This window comes from Montipora foliosa, chromosome 1, assembly GCF_036669935.1.
Source record: "Montipora foliosa isolate CH-2021 chromosome 1, ASM3666993v2, whole genome shotgun sequence".
In the NCBI taxonomy this organism is placed as follows: domain Eukaryota; kingdom Metazoa; phylum Cnidaria; class Anthozoa; order Scleractinia; family Acroporidae; genus Montipora; species Montipora foliosa.
Window position 1 is genome coordinate 20,688,299 of NC_090869.1, and position 7,500 is coordinate 20,695,798.

Here is a 7,500-nt window from a genome sequence, read left to right on the forward strand (position 1 = left end):
GAGAGGTTATAACGAAAATCTTAGCCACACAGATGATTTGTTTCACGTTCATTGAATGTTTATCACCTAAGTGGTAAAATAGAATGATTACACAAGTTACTTCGATGTTTTTTTAGTGAAAAAGTAGCAGATAACGAAGTAGAAAGTCAAAATGTCGGAGGCAATCAAAAGATATAAATTATTATTTTTTCCAATGTTTTCTTCCCCCCCCCCCCCCCCCCCACCCCCAGCATAACACATGGCTAATTTGCATGACAATTTTAAAACCAACATGCCAACATGGCGGCTATCGTGAATAAGGCCTACTGAGTTTTGTAAAACAAATACCAAAGTAATTACTTCAACCTATCACAGCAGGTGCAAACAGAGCAATGAGCCAATCCAAATTTCTGGCAATTCCATTTAACTTGCTCAAAGCGCAGGAAAAATCGCGCGTGCAAGTCGCGTTTGGTTTTGGTTTTCCTTATCGTTGGTTGAAATACTGGCGCGAGATTTTGAAACCAATCACCAGGGGTTGCAACTCCAATGGCGTAATTACTTTCGACACTTATTTGAAAACTGCTCTAAGAGATTCAACACTTGGAGGGAAAACCGTCACTTCACAGGGAGATATGTAAATGAATTGAAGACTCCGTGTCATGAGATCTGACAACTGAGACAACTGAGCATACAAATGCGAACAGTTCATCATATATTTCAGTTTACTCTGAAATCACCCGTCTGGATAATTCGCCCACATTGTACGACATGAACGAGATGGAATAATCGGAAAAAACTTAAAGGGAGAGTTTCACGTTTTTGCGCATTGTTATTGAAACAATCGAAAGGACTAATGCAGAAAGAGGAAACAATGCCATACAAGTGTAATTACTTTTGCAATCATTTCCTTTGTGTTGTAAAGCTACTGCAAGCAGTTTATTTCTGTACTCCCAAATGCTGTTCAACGCAGATTTTCGGCAGAACTTTACATGAGAAGACATCAATCTTGAAAAACAAAAATAAGCAAAAGAAACTTTCACCAAAAAGTTGAAAACGTGAAACAAAAGTTTACGCTAACCCTGGATTAAGTTAATCGGCTTTCGAGAAACCGGGCCCAGTACAATAAATTCGAGGCCAAAATGAAATTTGATATTTTCTGGATAAACCCGCAGTATCTTCCACCAAATTTGGACCTTAGTATTTGCTGTAATACTCTCAGTTATTACTGAACATCATCTGGTTCAGAAAGAAACTATAAAATGTATGACCTCTAGCGCCAAAGCTTGGACATGCGCAAAACCGTGATACTGCCCCTTTTAGATGGAGCAAAGATGAGGCGACGTTTTGTCTTCGTCGTTGAACATGAAGCTCTCTTGCCTGCGCGTTACCTCATACCCCACAGACTGTAGACCCTCCGGGGAAAGAAAAACCTTAAATAACAATGACCACAACCAGGTTTTCTGAGCCCGCGAGACTGAGCACCCCCAGCAAACCATTGTTTTAAAGAAAACCGCCGGTCAGCAACCTGGTTCTGGTCATTGCAGTCTATAAGGTCTTCCCCGGGGAAGGCCGAAAAGCAGACGACGACAAAACGAATCCATTTTCGCCATCGCCGCCATGATGGTGCCAATCATTAGCTTCACCAAAATGGCAAACACGATCAACTTGAAGATCTAAAATTACGAGTTTTCAACGGTTTAAGAAAACGTTTTAAAGACAAATAATGAATGACATAAAAAAGTAGAAATTAGCGATAGGAAAGAACGACGTTTCGGTGACATCGTGACACCGTATTACACTGCCAAGGAAACTGGGTATGTTTTGTTTCACCTCTACACGACAAGCATTTCTTTTGCCATATTCAATGTGGTGTAAATATTTTTGCGCCGTTTAGTTTCAGTCTGTGACAAAATAATCTATGTGGACCCAATCTCCTGTTGTAGTATGTCACACACAGACGTCTCCAGTTCTAAGCAATCACGAATTCTACATTCTGTAATTGAAAACCTTCTATCCGAAGAAGAAAATTACAACTCAAAAGGTAATGTTACCCCTTCCTGCGACTTATAAATTATGTATGGTTTTGATTCAATTTCTCACAATCGCGTCTCCGGCCCAGACTGTGATAATTTTAATTAAGGACACGTGTCCCTTCTAGAGATTTTACCCTCTGTAAATTAAACATAAATAATTAAAATATAAAACTGACACGCACTGCAAAGCGCTTTTTCTTTCACTTGCAGACACATTAACTGAACTTAAACTCTTAGTGAATGTCGGTATTAAAGCAGCATTTATCTAATTTAAAGTGTGATTATTTTTAATTTTAACAAAGTAATGTCCTTGGGCTTATCGCGATATAAACAATTGCCCGCTTTATAACAATACTTCGAACACGCTGATTTCTATGGTAATTATCACGCTGAGTTCCCCGCTTTGACCAAACCAAACACGCAGTGGGAGGCTATTGCAGGGCAGATTTAGACTTGAATAATTTTCTTGCGTATGTCCTCTAAAGAGCAAGTCAACTTCTAACCCGTGTCTACCTTCGTGAAAAAAAGGCAATCCCCTCATACGGACGTTTAAATGTTAAATGTTCCTGGCAATCGAGATTCTTACAAGTCACGGCATACTGTCGCTTCAGTGGTAGGTAAGTTGTTACCTTTAATGTGGCTTAAGTAGGTCCTCAAAAATACGTCCGTGTTCAGCGGAAATCGTACTAATTATTCCGATTAAACTGACCTACTTGACGAGGCCTCTTTTGGGTGTTGAACAGCCGGACTAACTTGTGTTAACATGAGCCACGAAGAAGTTTGAAATCGTGATGTGTTAGCTCGTGCGGGTGTGCCAAATACTAAAACAAAGATTCTGCAAAACTTCTGCGGGCGTAAAAGAAACAGATATATCTGTGATACTGACAGGAGTTCAGTGAGGTGATCAAGAAAGCAATCCTCAAAGACTGAGGTTAATTTCAAGAAACATTTGCTAACAATAGGCACCACCGACACAACAAATAACAAGCTCAATAAAGTTAGTTACCGCACACTCAAAGAAGATGAGCAGTATCCTTGGATGAAAAGAAAAAAGGTCGAGATTTGTTGCTTTTAATAGCTTAATTGACAACTGATAATTGTGCTTTTCCCTTCGCAAATTCTTGCTTGTGCAGTCGAGCACCGAGAATCAGTTTAGACTCGGTTTCAGCCAACACAATCAAACAACAGCTGACGGTTCCCCCGAATGACGGAAGAATTAAGCTAATGAGACAAACTGAAATCAAAATGTTGATCCAATATTTCCACGGCATAACGCAGTATTTAGTTAGAGCTAAATGCTAAAATTAAAAGGTGGAAAACTTTTAAGTGCCCAGCGAAACGTTTACATCGACTTTCTTTCATAAAACGAGCAAATTAGCGATCACTGGTTTTCTCGACCATTGTTTTATCACCTGTTTCCTTAGAAAACAAGGGATGACAATTAGAAATGATATTGTATATGGAAAATTGGTCGCAAGGATTATACAATGCAAGAGCCTTCGGCGTTTAAATTTGAGATTGCTACAAGAATCTCCGTTTTTGTCCTATTTCAAGAAAACACCGGCGTAGTGCAAGCTCTAGTTTTTATCCATTCCTTGCTGAATACGGATAGTTGTTCCTAGTGAGTAAACTAAAGTGAGTGAAACACACTCAACTCTCACTATAGTTGTGCCGGCGTTCTATAGACTCACACCCACTTTGAACATCGACTGGATTTTGCCCGGCTTTCATGACTCCAAGATTAACACAGATTTTCTGCAATAATATTTATTATTGATACAATTTTCTTTAAATTAGCATCATTTTGCAGCTGATACAAGTGTAGTTGCCCTTGTTTGTCAATAAATCAGAACAATGCAGAATCGGCTGATTAGGGAAAGACAAGCAATAACTGATATATATATGTCGACTACCGCATCACCGATTGAGTTGAGATATTTTCGCGGGGAATGACTTTACAGAAACGAGTCAAAGATTCAGATAAGTGAATGACTTTGTAAGTGACTAAATCAAAGCCACTTTAGAATGCATGCTAAAGTAATACCACGGATATGTGGTCCCATTTATTAATTTTGCAATCGTGAAATTTAGCCGATTGGTTTTCTCTTCTCGCTACAGTTGATCAAACTGCAAATTCTCAGACCGACGCACAGAATATTTAAGACCATTTTCACATTCTATACAGGAGGATACAGGACCTTATCCAGAAAGAAAATCGAAATGGAGGGAAAATTTAAGTCACTTGCGTGCGGCTTTGATTTAAGGCAGGCGTGATATGATTTAACGTGCGCTTGTGAAAAATTCTATGTGATTGGGTCAACGCCTTCTTGCCTGTGCATGGGTCAGTTTAACCAAATTTGCCAAAAAATTAAAAACTCGACGATTTGCCCTTTAAGAGATCTACTAGGGAGCCCTGCATCCTTTAGATTTGGGTCTAAATAACATTCATCAAGAGACAAGAAAGAGTCGAACGTTAAACATGTTTTCGCAAAATCGTTACAAAGAACTTTATAGTAAATTTATGCCCGGGAAAGCTGTCGATGAATTTTAAACCAAAACAATTTTGCTTGTTTTGTTTTCTAACTTCTGAGATGCTAATTTTCATCCATTGCAAATTTAAAGATATTGACAAAATCAACTACTTGATATCATTCTTTCTTTTTCCATGAGTCAGAATTTTTCACGGACAATACCGATAGTCTGAGATCGACGATTTGAAAAATATCTATCAAAGTATGGTCTCCGAAGTTTTTAAGCTCGGCTTCGATTGTCCAAAATTACATATATTTCGTTTAACTTAGTGAAAATGTTAATACTAAGGAAGGCGGAGAGATCGGATCAATTAATTTTTAAAACAACCAATGCACACACTGCTTGATTCAGTCAACAAACGGATTTTTCGACGAGCACTTCATCTCCATATAAACGAAAACATTTCTTCAACAAATTGCCTATTTTTCTAAAACTTGTTAGAAGCATTTCCTGAAAAGCCAAAGTTGTGGGGCCTATTGAAAAAAAGGCTGCGTATGTGAATCGGAGTCGTCTAAATACCCGGCAAAGATAATATGAAATAGCAACCCCTGCCAGCCAATGAGCTGAATCGTTTGGAATTGTACAAGCGGGCTACGAGTCTTTAAAATCATCTCGGAAATAAGCTCATCGACCTTGCGGCAACAAGAGAGAACATACTTGTAATAACGCCTCCTCAATGCTTCCTTCAAGGTAATTACTGTTTTTTTCTCTTTATATATAAACACTGTATGCTATTGACATTTTAAGCCTCTTAAGTTTGTTTTTGATCACGATGACGAAAAGTCGTGATTACATTGCAGAAAAGTATCACTTGAGCATCACTTTATAGCAGTAAACCGAATTGTCTCTTATAGAAATTCACAATTCCTCACATTGTGCAGATACGTGGGAGGATCTCTTGCGTCTTTCGTCTATAGCCCGCCCTTCATAGATATAACTTTCAGTAATCCGTTCGTTGTAATCAGTAAGGCCCAATAAAATGGGCAACATTTTTCGTGCAACTTGTCGCGCAAGAATGTTGCGTTGCAAGTTGAGATAGTTTGTTGCGCGTATTACCACCTTTCTGGGCAACAAATTTTCATGTCGCAAAAAGTAGACGTCGCTTTTACTTTTTGCAACATGAAAAGTTGTTGCGCAAGCAAGAAGGTGGTAATACGCACAACAAACCATCTCAACTTCCAACGCAACATTGTTGCGCGACAAGTTGCACGAAAAGATGTTGCCCGTATTACTGGGCCTTAAAATCCGTCAGCATCGTTTAGGTTGAGATGGTTCAGTGTTGTAACTCTTGTTGATTTATAAGGCACACTAAAATGCTTTCTTCTTCGAAGGTGAATTTACATTTAAAATAAGCCTCTTATGAATCATAAAATTGTGTACAATAACCAGCAGCCACAGAGTGCATCGAGGCAGGTGTGGGGAGGAACATCATTACCACAATTGCTGGCTGCCCCCTCCAAACTCAATTGTGCGCAGATCTTGTCGATTTGTTTTGTTTTGTTTTGTTTTTTGCTGAAAACTTGAAACGTCCAAGAAAATTAAAATTAATTAAACTTATTTCTTTGCCACATTTAACAAATCCTGGTGTAATCACTCGGATGTGCAGGGTAATTAGCGAACGTGTTAATAATAAAGGAAATAGTGCAATTTACATTTGAAATAGCGCTCGTTCCCTCGCGTACTCAGGTGAATTCCAAGTAGCCTATGTTCTGACAGAAGAGCAAAGCGCCATTACTACCACACATGAAGCACGGTTTTTATCTTATCTCCACGTTCAAAGATGAGGTTCTTGTTGAATAAGACCTTCTTATTACGTGTACATGGATTTATCAACTTAGTTTATATGGTAATTTGACCACCGGCAAGAAATTAGATTGCAAGCTTGCGAAAGGCTGACGCTCCGGCGAAACCTCAGCTTTCGAATTTCTTTAGGGTGTTCAATTTACCATATCAACTCAGTTGACAAACCCATTTCTGTATTTCACTTTAACTCCAACGCAGCAACACACCTTCTCTAAAAGCTAAACTCTTTATCGTTCTTACTTGTAGCACAATCTATGCTTTATTTGCTCTTGATAAATCCGGCACTCCAAATGCAAACACCACGAAAAATTCCCTAGAAAAATAACATTGAACTAGTTTATAATGACCACTTTCAAAAAACCTCCGATAGGCTATGAAAAATTATCCTTTCAGTTCAATCACAGTTTGCTTGGCTTCTCTAAATAAAGAGTGATCACTTTTTTGCCCAATACTGACATCGTTTCTCGTGTTGCTAAGTCAGCGGCCACCAGCAAAATAACTTCCGTTACAGAGGCCTTTCTATCATCCTAGGCTCAAAATTACCAATTTTAAAAGAGTATGAGCTGTTTAAACCATGGCAATTAAATATTTAACAAGGTCTCCATGGATGTCACCGATCTGACAGTACTATGGCGATTGTTGATACCACTGATTTTCTTGAGAAAACAGTTGTTTCTCGTCCAGTATTACCTTTGTTATCGAGCAAAACAATTATAAAACGAGAAAATACAAACAAATTCTTAATAGTAAACACCTTTGGTACGACGCAGGAACCAGTTCCAAAATCATACGTCCAGCATCCGAGTCCATTTTTGCCAAAAAAAATACCTTAACTGTTCCAACACAATCGATCAACTCTGGGTAGATTGCCGCCATAATTTTATCACAAGGTTAACATCAAATTTTTCTCACTCTTTTTTGGCAAAATAAAAAAAAATTTAACCGAAGGAACCATGAAAAATGGATTTTCACTCCAAGACACTGAGAAAAAATATCACCAGTCATGAACACGATGATTTGTGCATGTAAACCCACTTTATCCTTCAAAATTTTATCACGTTCATTTTTGCAAAGTTTTCTTTGTCCATTTCAGTGTTCATTACCATATTGGATAATTCGTTCTTTTTTGCAATATTGCCAATATGAAAAGCAT

At 38.3% G+C, this 7,500-nt stretch overlaps 1 protein-coding gene and 1 long non-coding RNA gene across 8 annotated transcripts in view; one reads left to right on the top strand and one right to left on the bottom strand.

Moving 5' to 3' along the window:
* Positions 1–7,500, bottom strand: part of LOC137992648 (uncharacterized) — a 28,926-nt gene that overhangs the window by 9,033 nt on the left and 12,393 nt on the right. Inside the window, exon 2 of one of the 2 annotated variants that reach the window (XR_011121728.1) lies at positions 6,588–6,660. The exons of the other annotated variant lie outside the window; for it this stretch is intronic. This is a non-coding gene — a long non-coding RNA (uncharacterized lncRNA). The remainder of the gene's footprint in view (positions 1–6,587; positions 6,661–7,500) is intronic. 2 annotated transcript variants of the gene reach the window in all.
* Positions 2,441–7,500, top strand: part of LOC137992608 (sodium- and chloride-dependent transporter XTRP3-like) — a 37,484-nt gene continuing 32,424 nt past the window's right edge. For 2 of the 6 annotated variants that reach the window (XM_068838104.1, XM_068838053.1), the window contains exon 1: positions 2,441–2,629. The gene's annotated coding sequence lies outside the window, so the exon portion shown is untranslated. Of the gene's footprint in view, positions 2,630–3,930; positions 4,009–4,993; positions 5,235–7,500 lie in introns of those variants that run through there. The other 4 variants (XM_068838095.1, XM_068838045.1, XM_068838084.1 and 1 more) reach the window with 3 other exon arrangements.